This window comes from Cavia porcellus, unplaced genomic scaffold, assembly GCF_034190915.1.
Source record: "Cavia porcellus strain 051 isolate PalLab524CR breed Dunkin Hartley unplaced genomic scaffold, mCavPor4.1 scaffold_2, whole genome shotgun sequence".
Lineage (NCBI taxonomy): Eukaryota > Metazoa > Chordata > Mammalia > Rodentia > Caviidae > Cavia > Cavia porcellus.
The window spans coordinates 89,044,710-89,069,513 of NW_026947485.1; the positions used below are offsets into that span (position 1 = coordinate 89,044,710).

General features: G+C 35.9%; 1 protein-coding gene across 3 annotated transcripts in view; it reads left to right on the plus strand.

Moving 5' to 3' along the window:
• The window catches only part of Atrnl1 (attractin like 1), an 833,524-nt gene that overhangs the window by 734,258 nt on the left and 74,462 nt on the right, over positions 1-24,804 (plus strand). The gene's annotated exons all lie outside the window — the stretch shown is intronic.

Sequence of the window (24,804 nt, forward strand, 5' to 3'; positions counted from 1 at the left end):
AGAGCATGGAGTGAAGTATTCCAGATCCTAAAGCAAAATGATTTCCAACCTAGACTGATATATCCTGCAAAACTATCATTTAAAATAGATGGTGAAATACAATACTTCCATGACAAAGAACAGCTGAAGAACTTCATGAACACCAAACCAACCCTGCAAAAAATATTGAAAGACAGTTTAGATACACAAAGGAAAAAACCACTAAGCAAAGCAAATAATTAAACAGAACAGAAAGATAAAGATGCAACAGCAGAGAGATAAGAATCCTACAATTAACCAACATTTAACAGTAATAACCATTAATGTAAATGGTCTCAATGCACCAATCAAAAGAAACAGACTAGCAGAATGGATCAAGAAACAAAATCCAACCATATGCTGTTTACAGGAAACCCATCTAACCCAAAAGGATACTCACAGACTGAAAGTCAAAGGATGGAAAACAATTCTTCATGCAGCAGAAATCCAAAAAAAGGCAGGAGTAGCCATTCTGTTTGCAGACAACGTGAACTTTAAACCAACAATGACCATAAAGGACAAAGAAGGTCACTACATACTCGTAAGGGGAAAACTCCAAGAGGAAGAGATAACTATCTTAAATATATACGCACCAAACTCCAGAGCGCCCAGTTATATAAAACAATTATTAACAGAAATGAAAACTCAAATTATCAGTAACACAATTGTAACGGGAGACCTTAATACGCCATTGACACCAAGGGACAGATCGACCAGACAGAAAATGAGTAAAGAAATAAGAGAACTGAATCATACCTGTGAACAAATGGGTTTGATAGACATATACAGAATGTTCCACCCAACAACATCAGAATACACATTCTTCTCAGCAGTACATGGATCATTTTCTAAAATAGACCATATATTAGCTCATAGAACATATTTAAACAAGTGCAAAAGAGCTGAAATCATCCCTTGCATGTTATCGGATCACAGCGCTCTGAAATTAGAAATTAATGATAAAAGATACTGCAAAAATCCCACAAACACATGGAAACTGAATAACACACTCTTGAGTAATCAGTGGGTCACAGAAGAAATTAAAGAAGAAATCAAACAATACCTAAAAGAAAATGAAAATGCAGATACAACTTACCGGAATCTGTGGGATACAATGAAAGCCGTTCTGAGAGGAAAATTTATTGCACTGAGTTCCCACATCAGGAAAACAGAACGAATACAAATAAATAACTTGATGCTACACCTCAAACAGCTAGAAAAGGAAGAGCAAGTCAAGCCCAAAGCCAAAAGAAGAGAGGAAATTATAAAAATCAGAGCAGAAATCAATGCAATAGAGACTAAGAAAACAATCCAAAGGATCAACAAATCAAAGAGTTGGTTCTTTGAAAGAATAAATAAAATCGATAAGCCCCTAGCCAACCTTATTAAAAAAAGGGAAGAAAAAGCTCAAATTCATGCAATAAGAAATGAAAAAGGAGAAGTCACTACAGACCCAATAGAAATACAGAAGATCATCAACACCTATTTTGAAAACCTCTACTCTCAAAAGTTTGATAACACAGAAGAAATAGACAGTTTCTTAGAAGCATATGAAGTGCCAAAGCTAGATCAAGAGGATGTAAAACTGTTGAATAACCCAATCTTGGTTACTGAAATTGAAAATGTAATTAAGTCCTTACCCACCAAGAAGAGCCCAGGCCCAGATGGATTCACTGCAGAATTCTACAAGAAATACAAAGAAGACCTAATGCCGACACTCCTCAAACTATTCAATGAAATTGAAAGGGAAGCAATCCTGCCTAAGTCATTCCTGGAAGCAAATATCACTCTAGTACCAAAACCTGAGAAAGACCCAACTAAAAAAGAGAACTATAGACCGATCTCCCTAATGAACACAGATGCAAAAATCCTCAATAAAATATTGGCAAATAGGATCCAGCAAATCATCAAGAAGATTATACACCATGACCAAGTGGGATTCATCCCAGGAATGCAAGGATGGTTCAATATACGCAAATCAATAAATGTAATTCACCATATCAATAAAGCCAAAAATAAGAATCACATGATCATTTCTATAGATGCAGAAAAAGCCTTCGATAAGGTCCAACATTTATTCATGATAAAAACTCTACAGAAAATTGGAATAGATGGTCTTTACCTCAATATAATAAAGGCCATTTATGACAAACCAACAGCCAGCATCATACTAAATGGCCAAAAATTGAAAGCCTTTACTTTAAAATCAGGCACAAGACAAGGATGTCCTTTATCACCACTCCTATTTAATATAGTACTGGAAGTACTAGCCAGAGCAATTAGGCAAGAAAGAGAAATAAAAGGGGTAAAGATAGGAAAAGAAGAAGTTAAGTTGTCATTGTTTGCAGATGACATGATACTCTACATAGAAGACCCCCTAAGCTCCATTGAAAGACTCTTAGATACAATAAATAAATTCAGGAATGTGGCTGGATACAAAATCAATACTCAGAAATCAATAGCATTCCTATACACAAACAACAAAACCACAGAGAGGGAAATAAGGGAAACTGGACTATTCACATTAGCAAGCAAAAAAATGAAATATTTAGGAATTACTCTTACGAAAGAAGTGAAAGACTTATACAATGAAAACTATATTACACTGAAAAAGGAAATTGAAGATGATCTCAGAAAATGGAAAGACATCCCTTGCTCATGGATAGGAAGAACAAACATTGTGAAGATGGCCATTCTCCCAAAACTCTTATACAGATTCAATGCAATCCCAATAGAAATACCATCAACATACCTTATAGATCTAGAGAAATCACTCCTAAATTTCATCTGGAACCAGAAGAGACCTAGAATCGCAAAAGCAATTCTAAGCAGCAAAGACAAAGCAGGAGGCATCACAATCCCTGACTTGAAATTATACTACAAAGCAACAGTAGTAAAATCAACATGGTATTGGAATCAAAACAGAGCTGAAGATCAATGGAATAGATTAGAAGATACAACCACAACTACAAACACACTCAACCACCTTATCTTCGATAAAGGAGCCAAGCAGGTTCACTGGAAGAACGACAGTCTCTTTAATAAATGGTGCTGGAAAAACTGGCTCTCCATTTGCCAAAAACTAAAGCTAGACCCATGTCTATCACCATGTACTAAATTAAAATCTAAATGGGTCAAAGATCTGAATATTAAAACAGAAACGCTAAATCTATTGGAAGACAAATTGGGTAGAAACCTTGGAGACATAGGAGTAGGTAGAGAATTCATGAATAGGACTCAAACTGCACGGGAAATACTTCCCAGAATCAATAACTGGGACCACTTCTTATTAAAAAGTTTTTGCATGTCAAAAGAAATCTCCAGCATAGTGAAAAGAAAACGCACAAACTGGGAAAAGATTTTAGTGAACTCTCTCTCAGACAAGGGACTCTTGTCTAAAACATATAAAGAATTAAAAAAACTCAGACCTTCAAAATTCAAAGATCCAATCCAAAAATGGGCATCTGAGATGAATACGCAATTCTCAGATGAAGAAATGCAAATGGCAAATAAATACATGAAAAAATGCTCATCATCATTGGTCATTAGAGAAATGCAAATTAAAACCACACTGAGATACCATCTCACTCCTGAAAGAATGGCCAGGATCAAGAAAACCAACAACAACAAATGCTGGAGAGGCTGTGGGGAAAAAGGAACTCTCCTGCACTGTTGGTGGGAGTGTAGACTGGTACAGCCTTTGTGGAGATCTGTCTGGAGGTTTCTCAAAAAGTTGGGATTGGAAATCCCATTTATTCCAGCTATTCCACTTCTAGGCATATTCCCAGAAGAACTAAAAGCATCATACCACAGGGATATATGTGCACCTATGTTTATAGCAGCACAATTTGTAATCGCCAGATCTTGGAAACAACCCAAGTGTCCATCAACTGAGGAATGGATAAAAAAGTTGTGGTATTTCTATACAATGGAGTATTATTCAGCTATAAAGAAGGATCGCATTGAGATATTTATCAATAAATGGGCGCAGCTTGAGACCATACTCATAAGTGAAATAAATCAATCTCGCATGTATGAATACCGAATAGTTTCCCTAATGTAAGTAATGATTCAAATATATAAAAATATGTGATAATCATGATTCCCCATTATGTGGCCTTGAAGCCTTATAAAATTTTCACTTATTAATTAGAAAGGCTTTACTCTGGGCTTTTTGATATGGAAATATTTGAAGCTATAGTATATGAAGTTTTATCCAAATATTTTAAGGAAAAAGACAGACACTATGGTAACTACTATTCTTTAAAAAAAATTATTTAGCTATTTCTTATGTTTATTTTAATTAAGGGAAAAACTTAAAAAATTAGGATATATAGTAGTAACTCTTTTTGATCTCCTATTAACTTGTTTTGAAGTCCTGTAATACTCCCAAGATCTTGTTTTGACTGATTAGACTCTGTTCCATTCTGTGCGATAGTAGCAAGTTTGAAGGTATAGGCAACTAATTTGAAGGCAATAAGATTCACAAAGATGCCCATTCTGGTTTGACTATTGTCTCCTTTGGAAGTCCTGTAATGTTCACAATGCCTAAGTTTTATTGGTCTTGTTCTCCACTGTTTTGTCCGGCTTTATAATATCTAATGAGATGGACAATTCCTTTTAAGGAAACAAGAGACAATGTTGATAACCATTGTTGATGACCTTGTACTCTGTTCTACATCATGTGCTATGTCTATCCTTGGCTTGGACTTACAGCTTTGTTTTGCCATATTTGACTTTATTCTCTCCCCCCCAAGAGAGTAATGAGAACTGAGGAGTAATAAAATCCAAAATGTATAAATTTTGTTATAAAAAAGAGAGGGAGGGGAAAAAAAAAGAGCTCTAACGGATATAACAACAAGTGTGTTTAGGGATGTTAAATAGCTGACTATATTAATGTTTTTGGATCATTGAACACAGCTGTTTGCAGTCTCTCCGTTTGAATGTCTACTTTGTATTCTTTGATACTGTGATTTGAGCAACTATTTCCAAGATGATATTATGTAATCTATTAACAGGTGATTTCTTACTGTTATGTTTTTTTTTTGTAGTTATGTATTATGTGTAACCTTACACTGCTTTGTTTTGTTTTGTGTTTTTCTCTTTTTCCTCTTAAATAAAAAAAAAAAAAAAAGAAGTGGACTGAAAATGGAATATATCTATGGAGCATTGAATAGCAAAATAACACTAAATGAGAACAGAATGATGAGGTTTGAGTTTGCCTTTGTTTACAGCCCTGACTCTCAGAAACACTGTGATATCTCATGTAACCAGGAAACAAAATCATAATGGAGATGCAAGTGAAATGAAAACTTTAAAAATTGCACCCAAATGTATTACAAATGAATAAATAATTATACTGTGGAGATGAGGAGAAAAATACAACCTATATAACTTGAAGAAGTGATTATTTTGACTATACTGTAAGGCTAAAGGCAACAAAAAGCCTATATATCAAAATCCTGTAGTTAGTACATACGTTTCTTTTACAAACAGGAACACAGTTTAGTAATCCCTACTTTACCTCCTATTTATTTAGGATGAAGAAAGGAAATACATATTGTGAATAATGAGAGCTAGATTTCTCACTGTGAGGGAAAAGCCCTGACAAAGACACGGAAAAGCCTAGAATGAAGGCTAGTATTGTATTAGAATTAGAGGGGTCAATATGAACTAATTCATATGCAGAGAGAAATATAAATGTGTGCATATGTGGTAGTATGTGTAATGTTTCTTAGCTTTGCCCACTGAGTGAGTCTCAAAGCAATGATACCTCAGTAGTAATAATGTACTTAATACCTATATCTTGAGTTCTTAAACTATCCTCCAATAGAAGGAGCCAGAGATTTTGGGCAAATTGGTGATTTCAGAGCTAAAAAGGGAACATAAAAGTTGAGCGTGGAACATCTATGGTTCCAGAAAGTAATTAAGACACAGAAGCCAAATGAAGGAGTAGCTTATGAGCAAAACTGAGATAAGCAAAATATGACGTTTGGTCATAGCTCAGAGAGCAAACTAAATATCCATGAATCCAAGACTAACAGATATGTAATTAAATAAAGGAGTGGGAAAGAAGAGGAAGCATTTCCTTATAGTTGAATTTTATAAATGAATGTAAAAAGGATATGAGAAATTAAAAAAATCACCATTAGGCAAATACCACAGTAATAATTTTTAAAGGAACAGTCATTTATCAAATATAACATGAATGGCACAAAACATCAAAAGGACACATTTGCACACTCTCAAATTGTCTTCCTATAAAATATTTTTTATTACAAAGTGTAAATAGTAAATTTCTAGTGGACAAATCTTACAGACTTGACCTTATCCTAATGATAAATATATGATCAATTATAAAATACATGAAAGGCATGTATTTTATGTGTTACAGTGAAAAGAGAAAATAGCACCTCTGTGTTATTCTTGTTAAATCCACAACACCAGTGCTATCAAGAGAAAAAGACTACAAATCCAAACTAAAAGTCTACCGAAAATGCTGTTTTCTAAGTGCCAATCACCAAAGAAATAAAATTGAGGAAATAGTACAGATAAGAAACTAATGAAGAAGATCCTAAATTAAATTCTGGACCATGATAAAACATTAGTGATAAAACTGGTGAAATTCAAATCTGTAGATCACTCAAATATATTATATCAGTGTCCAGTTCCTACTTTTAATCATGGTACTTTGATTATATCTTCATTAGAAGAAGCTGGCTGAAAGGCAAATTAGAACTCTGTACTCCTTTGCAACTTTTCAGTATCTAAAATTGTCCCAAACTAAGATGTCGAGTACAAGTATTTTCTTAAAATTCATTTGTAAGCAGGTCATATTCCAAAGGTTAATCTATAGATTATAGGCTATATTTATTTTCCATGGAAATCCTATTTGTTTGATTCTGTGGCTCCTAGGTCAGCCTTTAGTAGCTTATTTAACCTAGAATTTTGGATGTGTGTGGGTCCCTGTTGACTACTACCTCTGAATTCTAGAATATAAATAATATTCTATGGCTGTTTCTCAGAACAAAAGTATTGTCATGAACAAAATAAAGGTGAATGTGTAGTTCAAGAATCAAGGCAAAGACCCAACAAGACAACATAGAGATGTTCAGAGAATTTTATTTCTATTTTGAGTAAAAGAAATGAAGTTTCAGAGTGAAGACTTGCCCCCATTTTTCATATAAGAATTAGCAGCAAATAAGTTGCAGAAATGATTTTACAGGCAGATCTAAAGTACCCCAAATGCTGAGCTGCCCTGTTGAAATATCCAAGGACTCTTCTGGTGGGCTTTTATTCACTAATTAGAGGAACTGAAAATGAACTTATCTTCTGGATATCTCTGTGATGTCCTTTTGGGTCTTTGCCTTAATTCTTGAACTATGCATTTATTTTGTTCACGAGAATACTTTGTTCTTAAGATACTCAATTTTAAACAGTTGGTAAAGTTTTTTTCTTCCTAATTCTTTCTTCCATCCTTAAATCATAGTTGGCAAATAAATCAGAAGTATGGAACTCCTAATGCAACATTAGGAGCAAGGTTCATAAAAGCTTAAAACAAGATGAAATATACTTAGTGAATAACAGTGTGCTTACAATGTGTTATCATAATTTTCATCAAGATTTTTGAAAATGTTTTAAATAATTAAATGAGTCAAGATCATGATACTAGACTAAGAAGCAATTTCCTATTAAAAATTTATCATTTATGTTGACATGGACATGGTGTATTAAGTAATTATAAGGGATTGAGCACCCATTGCAAATGTTATTTCTGTTATGTCTTTTTCTCAATTTAGAAATATGCTGGAGTAGTCCAAGTGTTTAAATGAACAAAGATGCCTAACACAGAATAAAACCAAAGCAAACATAATGACAATAACAAAACACCATTTACTTTAAATCAGTCACTGTAGCAAATGTTTTCTTGTATTTTCTCATTTAATTTTACAATGATAACCTTGTATTGTAGACATTATTTTCACTATTTTACAACATGGGAAAATTGAAGCTCAGAAACCAACCAATAGTTACACACATCATAACAGAAACAACCATACTTTTAACCATTTTTTCCCTCTAAAGCCTTTGTCTTCAATTCCCATATTCTAATGTTTTCATGACCAGGAAATATTAAATACAGCATAGAGAACTAAGAAGTAAAAAAAATACATTAAATATGTTAAGCTTTAATTTGCTTTATTTTGTTATTTTTTTAAGAAGCCAAGAGAAAGCTACAAGGGATTTTAAAGTGTGATTCAGAGATCAAATGTGGTTTTCTCTTTTGCCTCAGAACACTTCAGATCCAAGCCCGAGGCTTCGCTGCTGCTGGTGTGCATCCACCACTGTCTCATAATTGGTAAATTTGCATCATGTGTGTCTCCAGCAGCTTAAAAAGGCACAGATGTCAGTTTTAAGAAATCCTGGGAGTTTCAGTCTTGCTCAGACTAATTGGTTCTATGGATAAAATGCTAATGAGAAAATAAATCCAAATCTTTACCTTAATAACTCTGAATTCTGATCACAAAGATTAGTGTAACTATCCTTACAAAATTCTTATATTTTCACAGGTTTTAAAAACACATTTCCCTTTAAAAATAAAGTTATATCTGCCCTTTAAAATTATTAATACTTAATGATTAAGAATTACCAGAAGTTTTAATTAAAAAATCTTATTTACTTCATAAAATTTAATTCAGTTGCTACACATTTATAAGACAACAGAACTCTATATTGTCACTTATTGGCTTTAGTCACTTAATAACACATCTAGAAATGTCAAGCAACTACTTATATTAACATCTCTTGGCTCCTACGCAATCGGAGGCAGTTCCCATTTATTTACATTATCTTTAATAATAAAAGAATAGTAGTAGACAAGGTCAAAGCCTCCTTACTGGAAGCAGCATCCTTTAAAGCTTGTTAGGGTTCACGGGATGCCTTTTCCTGAGTGAAATGGTCTGCCTTATTCACTTCCAATCTCAGTATCATTAGGATAACGGGATTAGACAACTGGAGTCCATCTTGGTCAGCCCCCTGTCCTGTGCAGCTTCTAGCTTGTACTTTTACCATCTATCTCCTTAGACTGAGACTACACAGGATCTCCTGGTAATAATTTCCAGAGCAGATCTCAGTTTCCTTTTAGTATTTGGAATGTGGCCACTGTGTGATTGATTTTTGTACAAAGATATGAGAGCTTTTACATTAAATTAGTTGTCACCCCCAATGCTGTACTTTAGAAGATTAAATATACTTCTTATGAATCTGAGTGTTTTAGAAATGGTGAGGACCTACAGCTTACAACTTATTCTGCATCCTGTCTCTTCTCTTTCAACTTCCTCCTAGCCAAACTTCTTATATTGCTGTCTGTTATCACCATCCTCATCTGCTCTCCAACTAACTTTAGCAGGCGCTTCCCTACTATCATCCCACTCTGGGGGCCCAAAACAGATTTTCAGGGGTGAAGTCCCCAGGTTAAAGAATGTACATGCATAAGATATCAGCAACAATAGCAGCAGCATGAAGCAGAACAGAGCGCAAGAGCATAAGGGCATCCTGCTTTGACTGTATAATTCCTATGCAGGTTATGACCTCAGATTTACATTCTCACATAGTGCCATAGCCAGTGCTTACCTGTTTATCTGTGTTAAGCTATGGTTATATAACTATATCCCATGGTGCACTTGTGCTAGACCACGGGGTCAGGTCCTCAGGTGTCCTCAGATGCCTCTGAGCTTGGATGCTGTCTAAGTGGCTCCTCACATCTAGTAAAACTCTCCTGCTGAAGTCACCAATGACTTCAAACTCTTAATAGGGACAAGGTGATGAACTTATCTGTAGTTGCCAGGAATTCTCAACTTTTCTGGGAAAGAGCTAAGTGACTCTGAGAGTCAAATGTTTGTTCATCTGAGTGCACATGTGCCCACAGAAGTGCTGAGGACCAGAGAATTGGCAAACTGCTGGGAAAAGAGGGCTCATTTCTTTCTTGCTGCCTTCTTCCACCCACCTCCTACCACCACAAACATCTACCTGTTCCTTTTGTGGCTCAAGAATATTTATTGGTTTGATTTCTGGCAATAATATTGATGTGTCTTTATTTTAAAACACTTAGAAAAGAAAAACAAAAAGTCTTGTGACCCCAAGATAACCAATAAAAGGCTTATTTCATTTCAGGATGTTACACATACTTAGATTTCTTTTTTTTGTGTAAGTAGAATCATTTTTAAATGGAGTACTGTATTTTGCTTTTTCACTGAATGTTATATAATGAGCATTTCTCAGTGTCATTAAAATTTTTCAGAAACATAATTTTAATGACTGCTTAATATTGTATTTTGTGGATGTATCATAAACTTCTTAATTATTCTTCTCTTCTTAGATATCAATATTGTTCCCAGGACTTTTTTATGTTGGAAATAATGTTGTGGCAAAGGTCCTCATATAAAAATTTTGTCCATATCTCTGATTATTTTCTTAAAATGCATTAGTGATTCTGAAACTGGTAGATATAAACCATTTTAGTTTTCAATATATATTGCTAAATTGCTTTTCAGGAAAATTGTACCAATTTATTCAGTCAAGTAAGGCATTTTGAATGTCATGAAAACCACTCTAGTAAATTATGGCCATATCCCCTTCTTAATGAGAATGCCCATGGGAGTTAGGAAGACAGTCCAATTCTGCAATCAAGGGGCTGATCACAATTTTGCTACAGGCCCCTGCATTCAGTAAAGCAGAAGCCTTATAGTAGGAGTCATCTGGAATTAACACAAGACCACCTTAAATATACGAAGGACCTGTCAGTAAAGTTTGCCAATATATACCTCATGCTTTTGAAACATGTGGTTTATCTATTATTCCCCCATACCTGCATCCTAAAAGCATTTGAAATGGGCACTGATTGGCTGGGAATTGACATCCTAGTGAACTGTTTATCTGAGCTTCCCAGCTTGTAGAACTGAGTACATAGATTCCAAAATAGAGATTATTACCCCCATGTTCAGTGTGACCTAAGCAATCCATCTTGACTTGATTACTGATAATATCATGGATATCTTCATAGATCAGTAAAGCTTTTATGAAAGGCAGTAAAATATTAAAATGGTTAAAAGCAGAGACTCTGGAGCCAGACTGTCTGAAGTTAAATTCCTATCTCTGCCATGCAATAGCTGTGTGATCTTAGGCAGGTTACTTAATCTGTCTGTCTTCATAGTATAACCTATAAACCTAGAATAATAATAGTCTTTTCATTTAGAATTGTCATGAAGAATGAATGAGATAATATATGTAAAACAGTGATGATGAACCTATCACATGCAGGCCATAGTCAATTGTTTGTTACACTGAAAGCTCTAAAAGTTTCACCATAGTAAGTACTGTGGGAGGATCTCCATTTCCTGTTACTTGAAGTTACTAAAAAGTAACTTGGGGAAACTAACACCAGATAATAAAAATCACTTAAAGCAATTGTTAAGCTTTTATTTAACTAGGTTCTCAAGAATCTTTTAGTTCTAACCTAGATAAGATTTTGTATATTTAGTGTTTTTTAATTTCTCAGAAACATTTGAAAGCAATATCTTATACTCAAGGACCATTAGCACTAGTTTTCTATTTGAGACTTCCCCTTCAAGCTAAGAGAAGTGATCATGAGGCATTAAAACAATCTACCGCTGTATTGTGTCTAAGGTAAGGAATTTCCTAAATGAACATTAAGAAAAGATATACCTTCCATACCCCATATGTGACAATGGCAGTAACAACAAAAGGCATACTTTCTTTATAACTCTTTGGGCCCATATTCTTTCTGCTAGATTCACCTGGTCAAATCTCACTGATAGTCTTAGTTATCAGGATGTCTAGAATTTGACAGCACAATCCCTGAAAAGGCTTGGTCAGATTATTCACATTTATATTGGACTTCTCACAATGAACCATTTGAAATATAATTCCACTGAATAATCTTGATGAACAAGCAAACAAAATGAACAGCATCCAAGCAAAGAAAGCTGTGCAAAAAGTCAGGAATGCTTGACCAGCAGAAATTCACCATAGACTGAGATTCTATAAACTCTGGGCCATCACTGAGAGTCATAATCTTCCAAAGGGCTTTAACTGCATATTTAGAAATCTGTATGAAAATAAACTGAGCCAACTAGATCAAAATAAACACAGCTAAACTAAACAGTATAAATCTTCAAAAGAAGAATCCTAATTAAAAAGATATATTGCACTTCTAGACTTTGCCATTCTGGTAGTTTTCAATATTATGCCACTGGGGAAATACAACTGTTTCTAATCAAATAATTTAAACTCCCCTGCTGAGGCTTAAGTGTGGGTTCTCCCATTTTTCTCTTGCTACTTTTTGGGGGATAAAGCAGTGCAAATTCTTCAGACACCAATCAGATTTATCATCCTGTGCCTTTTGATGACAGCCATCTGTTTATCTAAGAAGCCATTAAAGACTTATTGAGTTACAGAGCTATGGAGAAAATTGGGTTATCATCTATGGTTAAATCCAATTCTTACATCTGCCATCTTTTCAGCTTATGTGGTATATTCTAAAATTACTCTGACTTGGAGACTGCAGTACAAGAATATATTTTCTTCATAGACTTTTTATGTCATTTCTAGAGAATTTCTAATGCACAAGCAATTTGTGGTTTTGGAAAAGGTTGGCAGAGAGATGTCAATGCTTTCTCTTGTTAAAAGTTCAAAAGCCTAATCGGGACTGTACCAGCTTAAAAGCCTTATTCGAAAGTAGGTACTATTTGATTTTGAGGTTAGTATTTGGATGAGCTTATTCAATGAAAAATTTTACTCTAGGTCACAAAAGTAGAATTGTGCTAATCTGAAGATAAAGATAAATTAATATCAAGTCAAAATTCAAACGGACAAAAAAAAAAAAAAAAGGAGAGCTCATCACAAATGTTGTTCAATAAATACCAGGAGGTTAACTGGTAAGACACAAAGGATCCAATCTTGCTAGGGAATGACTAGGTAGGAGCTCAGTGCTTAGCTCACAAGTCAAGCCGCTTAGCAATGCTAAAAGTTATGTTTTCAGAGCTGGCTGAAGAGGCAGGGACCGTGTGGAGAGAACTAATTGAAATAATGTGAATATTTGTAGTTTCCTGGAGATGTTGCTATATCCTGATTTCAAGAGCCCCAGAAAAATAACAACTGTAAATCAGGCTGCTGCTTTAGTTTGCTATCTTTCCTAGCATTTGTCAAAGAAATAATATAGATCTCATGAGTAAAATATTTCTGTGATTTGTTTATGTAAATCAGGGCAGAATTCTGGGAAGCCTGGATTTTCTGGGAATCATCAAGTATTACAGTATAATCGTTTTTCCTTAAATTCTAGTTGTACAGCCTATTTACTGGCCATTTAAGAAGATTCTTCTGATCATATTTCAGTGTCTTCTCATTGTTTTCTTCCTCCTAAATACTCTGAAATGGGAGAGAGAATCTCTGCAACTGCTTAGCATAATCAATTGAGACCTACATTCTGGCTATGGCTGCTTCGCATAGATATTCTTTTATCTGTCTATCTGTTTGCTTATCTGTGACCTTCGTATAGCTTCTGCATCTTCTGTCAGCAGAGGTGCTATTTTTTTAAGTCACTTGTGGTGCACAATGCAAGCTATTGCCAAGGCAAGGATGATCTGGAACCAGGACCTAGACCCCAAGGTAGCAAACATGGAGTGGACGAGTCTCCTGAGGATCTTCTATATTCTACAACATTCATCCTTATGATGAATTTGAGTAGTATTGAAAGACACACAAACTCTCCTTCGGCATGAGAGGTTGTACACTTTATAATTTTAAGAGCTGAAGTTTTTCTCATTTCACTCTAATTGAGAAATAAAATACTTCCTTTTTTTGCTCAGGGCTGAAATTATATGATTAACCATTATTTTATTTTTCTTAAGCTTTGTTAACCTTTTAACATATAGGTATAATTTTTATCAGGTTAACAAATATTGTCCACTAGACCCTTGCAGAAAGGGAATACTGAAGACCCTTTAGGCAAGAAGAAGACATTTTGTTGCTCCGAAGTTTTGCATTGTGATCTACTCTACAACTCTATTAATAGATTGTCTGTTAGGGGCTGGGGATTTAGCTCAGTGGCATAAGCGCCTGCCTTGCAAGCAGGCAGTCGTGAGTTCGATCCCTGGTACCGGTAAAAAAAAAAAAAAAAAAAATAGATTGTCTGTTAGGTAAGGATATTATTGATCTTTAATCAAAATGTCAGAGGTGATATTTTGGTTATTTATTCAAAGTCCAATTACAGAACACCTACAGACTATTTCCCAACATTTTATTTCATGACTTCATTGTTTAGTGTCCAGGCAGGATAAATGCTATTGAGAATTCTCCAAGAACATTTTCAATAATTCCAGTTAAGGATACTAATCCAAGTGCAAATAGCTGCTAGGATGGCTAATAACAAATTTCTGAAACCCTACTGGGAATTACTAGAAGCAACAGTCTGGGAGCATCAAAAGGGGACAGCATAAGGACACCCAGAAGTGAGAACACCAGTCCTCTTTTTCAGTCTTCCTGTCCCAGATCACTTGCCACTCATGGAAGAGGTAGCTGCTGTCTCTCTGACAGCTGGCTAGAAAGGATCTCTTGCATTTTTTTTTTTTTTTTTTAGTAAGTGATATCCTATCCAACATCTCAGCTCTTTCCAAAGGCTTCTTTTGAAATCAGACTCTAAGACCAAAGGAGTCTTGTGCTTGTAGGGTTGAATCATTCTAGCTTGACACTGAGCTTGCCCCATTGCCCTACCTGTTGATCACAATTTCTATTCTCACACTGACAAAGACTAAATGTGGGAGATAACATCACCTACTGGTAATCCAGTATTTGCCTTACTTAGGTTTCTATTTGGTCAATTGACTTAGGAAATGGCAAAGATGTTACCTGTTCAGATGTCTCTTGTAAGTTCATTCTCAAGTAATGGGCATCATTGAAGAACAAAATTAATATTAATTATGTACAAACTTTAGCAATACAAAAGAAAATTTAGATAATAATCTCCATGAAGAAAACTATAATCTCCTGGGGCAGATAAATAAGTGAAACTTCCATTTCTACAAAAGATGAACATGTTGGTAAGAAAGAACAGTTAGTAAAAGTAACATGAAGAAGCAGAACTTGAAGTTTTCTGGGAATAGGCAGGATTTGGGTAGGCAACATAGGAAGAGAAAGACAACTCAAGCAGAGAGTTACCATGTAAAGGCAAATTCAGGAAATAGAGTAGGAGGTTGCTAAGGCAAATATAAGATGATAGGAACCACCTGGCCCCTCAGATGAGTTTGAATTTGATCTGATGGGAGCTAGGAAACCAATAAATTAATTTTGCTGCAGTAATAAGCATAGTTGTAAAAGATGAGACCAGAAGCTAAGATCAAGAAAAAGTTACAGTAATCCAACAAGTAGGTCTCCTGATAGTTGTAGAAAATGATAGGATGTGATGAACTTGAAAGTTATTGCAAAGAAAGGATTGATAGGATTTGGTGACAAAATTGAATTAAATTGACCTAATAAATCATTTATTTTTTCATGCATTTCAGCATTTTAAATATATATGTATATATATATATATATGTATATATATATATATATATATATATACTCATTAAGAAGATTCATATGTTAATAGCAAAGTTCCTAAGGATTTGAGAATCCTTTTCCAGTTTAATAACATTAGTGAGCTGTTAGAATTTTATCATAATAACTTGATAAACATGGCACCACTGGTATCATTATCCATCATCATTAAAAATTTGGTAATCTACAGAAATAAAACATTCATACTTGCTGTCATTTCCTGTTTGGGGATGCAGAGAGACTGGCCATATCACATAGCACTTTGAGGTTCAGTTATGCTAAGAACCAACAAGAAACAGGTTTGGGGCAATTTTTATTAAGGAAAGAGCTTCCAAAGAAGTTTTCCCTAAACCAAGACATCAGTTCTTAAGATAAATTGGAAAGTAAATGAAAGTAAAGACCCAGGGTTTTAAATAAAATTCATTCACTGATAAAACACTATCATACTGATATGCATTGAGCACTTATTTCTGGTGCTACAAACTTAGTACAGATCATTTGTTTCATATGTATGTGTACAAACTAGGGCAAGGAAGACAGCAGGAATGGTACCTTATGCTTTTCTGTGACAAAGAAGCCTCAAACAATCACACATATACATTTCCAATTACAACTTGTGATCATTGCAGTGAAAGAAATTAGAGTGGAGTGAGAATGCACAGAAGAGTTCTCCATTTAGTTTGGCAGTGAAACAAGGCTCCCTGAGTACACAAACTTTAAAGTTTGAAGAGAAATTAGCTGGGTAAACCCTGGAAGAAAGAGATTTGGGGGACAAAAAAGGTCAGGAATTTGTGAGTAGCCCAATGAGTCAGCTGTTGGCATCCCAGAGAGATGTGGCAAGATGGGTTGGAATCCAGTCATCAAGAGACACAGTTCTTTAGCAGGGAGCTGAGTTCTTGATTTCGGGACCTAGACAAAGTCATTTGTTAAAGCCCGGTCACTTGGTTCAGGCAAGAGTCAGTGATAAGAGCAGAGAAAAGTGAGTTCTAAACCAAATAGTGAGAATCTTGGAATAGGAATTAGGAATTTGGCTTAAACTTTAGGACAAGGTGAAACTGTAAAAGAAATAAGTGTAAATTGTTCTTTTATTACCTAGTTCAGAACCTGCAAGCACAACCTGAATGAAAAACACAGTGTGTAAAGGCTGGAATGTCAGGATTCAGACTGGCAGTAAGATGAATGGAGACTACTTGCTGGGCATTTTGTCCTGAGAAGATACAACTTTTATCAGCTTTAATTTTTTTTCAGCCTGTAGAATGGGAATAATATCACCTGTCTCTTAGCAATTGTGAAAGGATCATGCAACACAATGTCTGAAAAGTACTTAAATCACTACCAGACAGACTATGTGTACTCTTAATATTTCACAGTTCTCTTGCTATTTTATTTAGATCATCATATTATTTAGGCAATAATATGATGATACCTTCATACCTAATAAAATGTATGATCTTAATAACTGGCATTTTCAGTGCTGCTTAGAACTAGTCTGAGTCTTTTATTTATTGCTCAATATATAATTATGTTTTACAGTTTTGAGACTCTTTATGGTGAAATCTCCAGGTTGGGGCTGTGAAGAGATAATTATATTATCACATGCAGAATTCAGGATGTGTTCAGCTAAGATTTGATCAATGAATGACTGATAACCATATAATTTTTGATATTTGAAAGTCATCATCATTATTAATTGCTAAAATAATGAGCATTAAAATAATTTTTAAAGTTTTTTTGGTAATCTGTGCTCTTAAATGGTTAGTAAGCTGAATTCTAATCTTTTGCTTTTTGAAAATTTTCTTAGCTATAAGTTTAGATGTTTTAATTAGAATATTGTTCTGACAGTTCCAGGAAAGGAAACATTTTTCTTTTTAAAACACTTCTACCATTTATGCTGAACAATTTATCTAGAATGATTTTCCTTTTAAAAGGAATAGTAGGCAATTAGAAGTGTAGTACAGTAAATTTTCTTCCTTATGGATTCAAGCCAAGAACCATACAACTTTTGTGCTTTATAAGCAATTTGAACTAAAATGAGTAACTGGTAAATCATAAAAGACTGTGCTTTGAGCTGCTATTACCATAGAGTACATTTCCGGCTTTCTTGGAAGCATGAGAACAAAATTGAAAAGGAGGTACCATGTGATTGAAGCTGGGATGCTACTTGCATTGTGCTTCACTTTGTGAAGAATAGAAGTCATCTTATTGGCTATAAATATAATGGAGATATCACTCCCTTTTAAAAAATATAGCCTGGAAATAAAAGTGTAGCTAGAAATGAACATTTCTGCATAATCTTAGACATCTTTGAGCCTGGCTAGATCCTAAGAGATTGTCTTAGTTACTTTTTTCATTGCTGAGACAAAATACCTGACACCCAAAGTTAAAAGAGGCAAGCTTTGTTTAGCTCACAGTTTGTAGAAGTTTCCATCTATAACCTGCTGCCTTCAAGGCAGCGTGGCAGGGAAGACAGGCATTGCAGAGGAAAAACAGTTCATGATGGGTAGAAGTCAGCAAAGCAACAAGAGACAACCACAACTATTTTTTATCCCTTATATCTTACCCTGGCTATTTAGAGCAGGTAGCACTCACACTCTTAGTCCTAGTGCCCATGATCTTAGTTTAGGATTGCACTGTGAATCAATTCCAGCTTCACACATTCTAGATCCAGCCACCTCTGCAAAAGCCCCACCTGTGAGCACATGAGGCTGTTGGAGGATAAATAGACACAAGCCATAACAAAGACTGCTCTAGAAATCATGATGGGAAGACTATAGATTTTATCAGACCATGGATGTGAAAAATACTGGAAATTCATCTTAGCTTGTCCTCCAGAATATAGGAGTATGGGTCAGTCCAATCCAGTAGTCCTTATGAATACCTGTGTGTGAGTGTGAGTGTGTGAGTGTGTGTGTGTGTGTGTATGCATAATCAGTTGGATCCAGAATAAGTTAATGACAATAAGTTGGCAAATTGCTCTCTTGTTCAGATATTTCTGTTATCAGAATCTAGATGCGATCATCTTGTTTGGACTTTGGGAGTAAAAGCATTGTTTGATCATGTTTAACACTTATTAAATATAAATATAAAAAGTCCATAATTTACACAATTAACTTGAAATATTTCAGCCAACTAGATAGCTATATAAATGTTATGTGGATTTAACTTTTGTCTAGGACCTTGGCAGTAGTTTTATTTGACAGCTGTATTTTACATATTTCATTTGTGTATTCAAAACTTCACTGAGCACAGCATCTTCCTGAGCACTGTGCTAGGCATTAACTGTACCTCGAGGCTTGCTGAGATAGACTAAAATAAGAATAGTGGTACTGCAGCCTCCCACAATGCTCCGCCTTCCTCAGAGGAAACCAGAAGATCACAGTGGAGGAACAGTGATGGATGTGATGTGAGCCAGGAACCTGTCTACTAACTGAGTTCTCTGCAGATTTCTGATGGCTCTGCAGGCCTAGTTTAAGACCACTTTCATGAATTGATGATGTGCAGAAGAACTGAAGGAAGACTCTCACCTCTGCAGGATGGCATCATAGATAAATCTGTTTTAGATCTTGCCTGCCAGTGTCACTACACTGGTCACACACCAAAAGCACAGAGCTTCATTCTGACCAACTTAAAGCCACTCACTTTACTCATTACAATAAAAGACATGATGTATTTATTGCCATGGCTTTGGCAGAAATTCAAGCCAGCAGGAAGACTCGTACAGAAAATAGAAAACTATAAGAAGCTATAAGAAAGAAATACATGCAAATAAGACATATCAATATATTTAGCCGTGTGTGTGTACGTGTGCATGTTTGTGTGTGTGAGGGTGTGCATGCATCCTGTCAATGAAATACATTCCAAAGGGTTCTAAACTTTCAGACTGTCAGATAATTATAGTGATCAGTCTATCATTAGTCTGGGTAGATTAATGTAGCGGGAGCAGATATTTTTGGTTTTATATGACTATAAGAAGAAAGCCTACATGACTTTATATCAAAGTGTGTATTTTTAAGTCTCTGCTGAACAATCTTCATGTTTTGTTTAAAACTAGTGCCCCTGAAACTGTGTATAAATGAACCTTATAGTAACTTCTTGGATCTTCAGTAACATGACCTTGTACTTGTAGAAAACTTTACTTTGTAACCTCTCAATGATCAATTATTATATGGGACAATTCTGATAGGAATGAGAAAAGCTGAAAATGTGGGCTTTGGATCATAAAAACATATGAGTAAGTGAAAAGTCATACTGGCTGTTACATATATGTTATATACTACAAGACAAGTACTTTTAAAAAGGGACATCTATGTTCATTCACCCTCATTTAAATATTACAACAACCCCATGGGACTGAAATTCTACAGATGGTAAAACCATCTTGTCCAAACTTGCACAGCTATAAATGACAGAGTTGAGATTTGAACTTAGGCTGTCAAATCCATATTAGTAGCACTATGTTGGCAAAGCCTTGCCTGTAGATGAATGGAAGAAGCAGGTTTAGACTCAGATTTTTTTTGAGGACAGAAAGTAGGGACTTTGAAAGCAATGGAGGGAAAGGTTGATTGAGGAAGACCCTGACTAGGCTGATTAAAACCAAAACAAAAAATAATAGTCACTTAACTGTTTTAAATTCATTTCTAGACATAGATGCTGGATAAATTATAAACAACCAGTGAAAGGAGCACTCAAGTTTCTGGCCAACTTTTGACTCATGTGGTTTCTAGGGAAGTATTTTGCCATGAGAGTAGGTTGTGCTTCTTTGTGGGCACCAAGAAACCAGGGGAACCAAGAGAGGCTGTGGATGATGAAAAGGAATGATTAGAAGAACAATCTGTAGAGTTCTTGGGGGTCCAGACAGGGCAAGAAAAGCACTGAAAACTGAATGCAGTCTTCACACTGAGCTGTATACCCATCTCTTATTTTATGTTATTTTGAATAAAGTCTACTATGTTGCTCATGCTGATCTCAGACTTGAAATAGCCCTGCCTCAGCCTCCCAAGAGTGCTGAGATTTCAGTCATGCACTGCCATACCCGGGTGAGCCAGAAAATTACTCAGAAGGTAGAAATCAAATTTACCACATGGTGAAAGCCAGTACAGCAAAGATGATGTCAAAAGTGTCTGGAAATGGGGTAAAGACTGCCTCAGACAGGAAGCAGTTTATATGCCAGACCAAGAGGCCACATCATTTCTCAGGGTAGAGTCATTCTGCTGAAGCCTCTGAGTAGCATGCTTCCCTAGACTGGCAGGTACTCTCAGCCAAGAAGAGAAATCTTAGCTCAGACTTAAAAGTCTGCTTTTGCAAGCACCCAAATAATGGTTTCAGCCTGAACCTGGTCAGAGGAAAGACTGTATTCAGGAGAAAGGTAAGCTCGGCTCTGGCCACAGACTTTGATAAAGCTAAAAGTTGAGGAAATGAAGAATTTAGAGAATGTGATGAAGGTTGAAAGACACCGAGGGTAACTTCCCCTCGCCATTTTCATAGGTGATATTGGACTTTCGTTTTGAAGTTTTTGTACACATAGGTAGTTAAGCCCCTGTATTTTTTTTTCTTAAAAAGTTTATTTTTACAATTTAGATATGCATAATGATCATATTAACCATAGGGAATTTGTGCTTGTATAGGATATATTTTGCTTCCTCTTTTTTTTCCAATCTCCTACCTTCCTTTCAATCCCTTTTCTCTTTCCTGTTCAAAAAGTTTTGTTTCCATTTTATTATTTTTTATCTTATTTCTCTTTTCCTTTCTTTTCCCCTTCCCTCATCTTAGTTCCTCTTTCCATTGAACAATTTTTTCCTATTTCACAATATCTATTGTATAATTTGGTCCTTATTTAATCTTTTAGTCTCACATGCCAGGAGGATGATGCAATATTTACACATGTGTAACCAACTTATTTCATTTAAGATGATAGTTTCAAGGAGAATCCATTTATCTAGAACTATCTCAAGTTTACCCATCTTTATGGTTGAGTAGTACTCCATTGTATTAAAAAGTCACATCTTTTTTTCTTTTAATTCATTCCTCAGTTGATGTGCATTTGGGTTGTTTTCAGAATTTAGGTATTACAAACTGTGCTTCTATTATCAGCACGTATATCTCTGTGCTATGGTGTTTTAATTCTTCTGAGCAATCATCAAGAAATCAACCAAAAACAAATGAAGATGAGGCTGTAGGGGAAAAGGCATCGTTCTCCACTGTTGGTGGGAGTGTACACTGGTGCAATCACTATAGAAATCTGCATGGAGATTCTTCAAAAAGCTGGAGTTAGAGATCTCATTTGACTCTATGTCTGCAAGCATTTATCTTGCCATAGTGTATAGGAGTCTATGAGGATGAGAGGGTTACCAAAGAAGAGAGAAGGGGCAACAGTGAGTCACAAGATAAATGAAGATGTTTTCTTTGAGAAACAAATAAACAAACAAAAGCTTAGCTTGGGTAGGTAGGAGGCTACACCAGTCTGTTACTAGAGAAATAGATATAACACAAGAAATACAAATACATAAGAAATTACAGGATTGGCTTACAAGGTGCCAGGAGTATAGCTCAGTGGCAGGACATCTGCCTGGCAGTTACAAGGCCCTGCATTAAATTCCTGGTTAATATATATCTATATCTACACCTATACCTATACCTATACCTATACCTATATCTATACTTATATCTATATCTGTATATATACTGGCTTACAATGATCAACCACAGAGTTGGATGAGGAAGCACACAGAGAGTCTCTGTACACTGGAGGCTGAAGTTTTCAGTCGAAGGCCTGGAGCTCACTGCAGTGACCCATGCAAGTCTGTATAAGGAGGGTCTGTGATGGAAGACTGAAGAGTCTATGCTGGAAGGCTCAGAGATCCATGGCAGAAGCTGAACAGTCTGAGATGACATCCATGCTGAAAGTGAAGACTGGAACTCCTCCAAAGAAGAGAAGCAAGTTTGTCCTTCTTCATTTCCCCTTTATACCACCTAGGCCAGGAGATACCCCAGGCCAGGTCTTCTACACTCTATGGTGTAGAAATGCTGAGTCAATTATTTAAGCTCCTAAACTTCTTAAGTTGACACAATCAATCAGTCATCATAGAGACCTTTCCCAAATTCATATTATCTGAGTCTCAGAATTTCCTAAGCTCTTTGGGGACAGTAATGACCCTGGGAGACAGGGGCTACCTTCTCATATGTTTATGGAGATGTACTAGGGCAAGCATCCACAATTCCTAGACTGTTATTTTCAGGGACATCTGGCTCCCACTGCCACAGGCCTTCTCAATTTTGTGTTCAGGGTACCTGGTTAATGGGCTTGGTCTTCTCTTCCCTGGGGTTGGCTCCCTGCACTGCTTACTTCCTGCCTGACTAGGGCCACTGCTAGCTATTCATTGCCTTTGAAAAATGAAGCCTGTTTTAGAGTTCATGGCTTGGCACTGAATTTTAATGGCCCTCACACCTTAGCCTGGAGACTTCATGCAGTGATGAGCTCACTATAGCCACTTGCAGCACACTGCAAATTACCTCCATTTGCAATAGTAAAATACTCTTCTATGTGCACTCAGAGACATCAACTCTTTATTTCTTGTATTCTCTTGTGTTTGCCTAGCCAAAATAACAAAGCATCTTTGACTCCTACTGTAGTCTATATGATCAATCAAATGGTATGTTCAGAGGTTGAGCCCATCTCTGATTTTCCAGTGACTATTCATAGATTAAAAAGGTAAGAGAACCCTGCTGTGTGCCACGTACTTAGCTCTCTTTAATTATGCATTTTATAAATGTAGAATCTTGAAAACTTTCCCATGTCACATTGTCAGTATTGACCATTCACAAGCAAGTATTGTCTCTAGGAATTTGGGATTGAAGAAGCTTGAGCAGAAAAAATTTTGAATATGTACTGAGCACATGAATCATAAAACTGCAAGAAGCACAGAAAATCTGGGTATGGTGGGCACAGGGAGGAATACCAGTGGTCCAGCCCCCTTGTCCGGGACTGTTGGGGTGATTTTCACTTAACTATATAAATGAGAACCCTACTCATGCTCTGATGCTCACCATGTAACTCCTAGTTAGAATAAACTAGTTCTTCCTTTCTGCAGGTGAACTGTAGTTTCATACATTCATTCTTTCACCTATGCTATAACTTTAGCCTCTAAGGCTCTTTGTCAGATAGAAAAATCCTACAATTCTCCAGTGTCACATATTATTGTCGTCTATTCTATGAATTGTTTCAGACTTCTCCTAGGCAATGTTAAAACTGTCTTCTGCAGTTTTATAACTGCAGAAGGAGTTATAAAGGAGAAGCAGAAGGAGAATCCAGTCATAAAAGGTATGACTTCACTGATGTTGTAGTTTTTAAAAAGGAGAAGAAACAAAGGTCTGAGACAAATAGTAACAAGGTAGGGAGTGAAATGGCTTGTGTGCTCTTAGGTATTACTTGTTCTGCTGCTATGGAATTAACCACTACATATTATGGCCAGTTTAATAACTAGACAGGTCCCTTATATAGGTCCCTTAACTTCAACCAGGTAGCTAGATTTTTGGACTTCTTGCTTGTTCAAGGATCACTCACTATTTCATCAAATCTCAAAGGAACAAACCAAGTTACCATGTACTTTCAGCTCTGGTTAAACTTTCTGGCTCCAGAAGTCCTTCCCTCTAATAAAGCCTTACAGATGCCTCACCATTCCAGTAGCCTACCAGAGGAGCAGAAGCAGCAGTTACCCAAGGCTGGCACCTCTTGCTAATCCCAAGCACCTGTTCCCTCCAGAGCTGGGCTGAGCTTTGTGCAGATGGTTGGAGTGCACCTTCTGGATCGTGGATGCTCTTCCTACCCTTCCAAGAACCATACCCAGGAAAGTACATCTTTGCCCTGCTATACCAGCACTTAATCCACTCTGCAAGCCCCAATGAGGAATAGAAGCCATTTATTTCCCCACTGTTCTTCTCACTCCATCTCAGACACATCCTTAATGAATCTCTCTTCTACTACAGAAATAAAACTCATGTATGAGTGAGCAATCCACAGCCGTCAGGAGTTAATAGGGCAATTCTATCCTTAGGTATCTTCTATAACAGAAATGAGAAGATATGTTCATCAAGGGATTTCAGAAATATTCATGACATAATAATTTTGAATAGCTAAAAAATGGAATTAATTCAAACAGCTATAAATATTAGAAT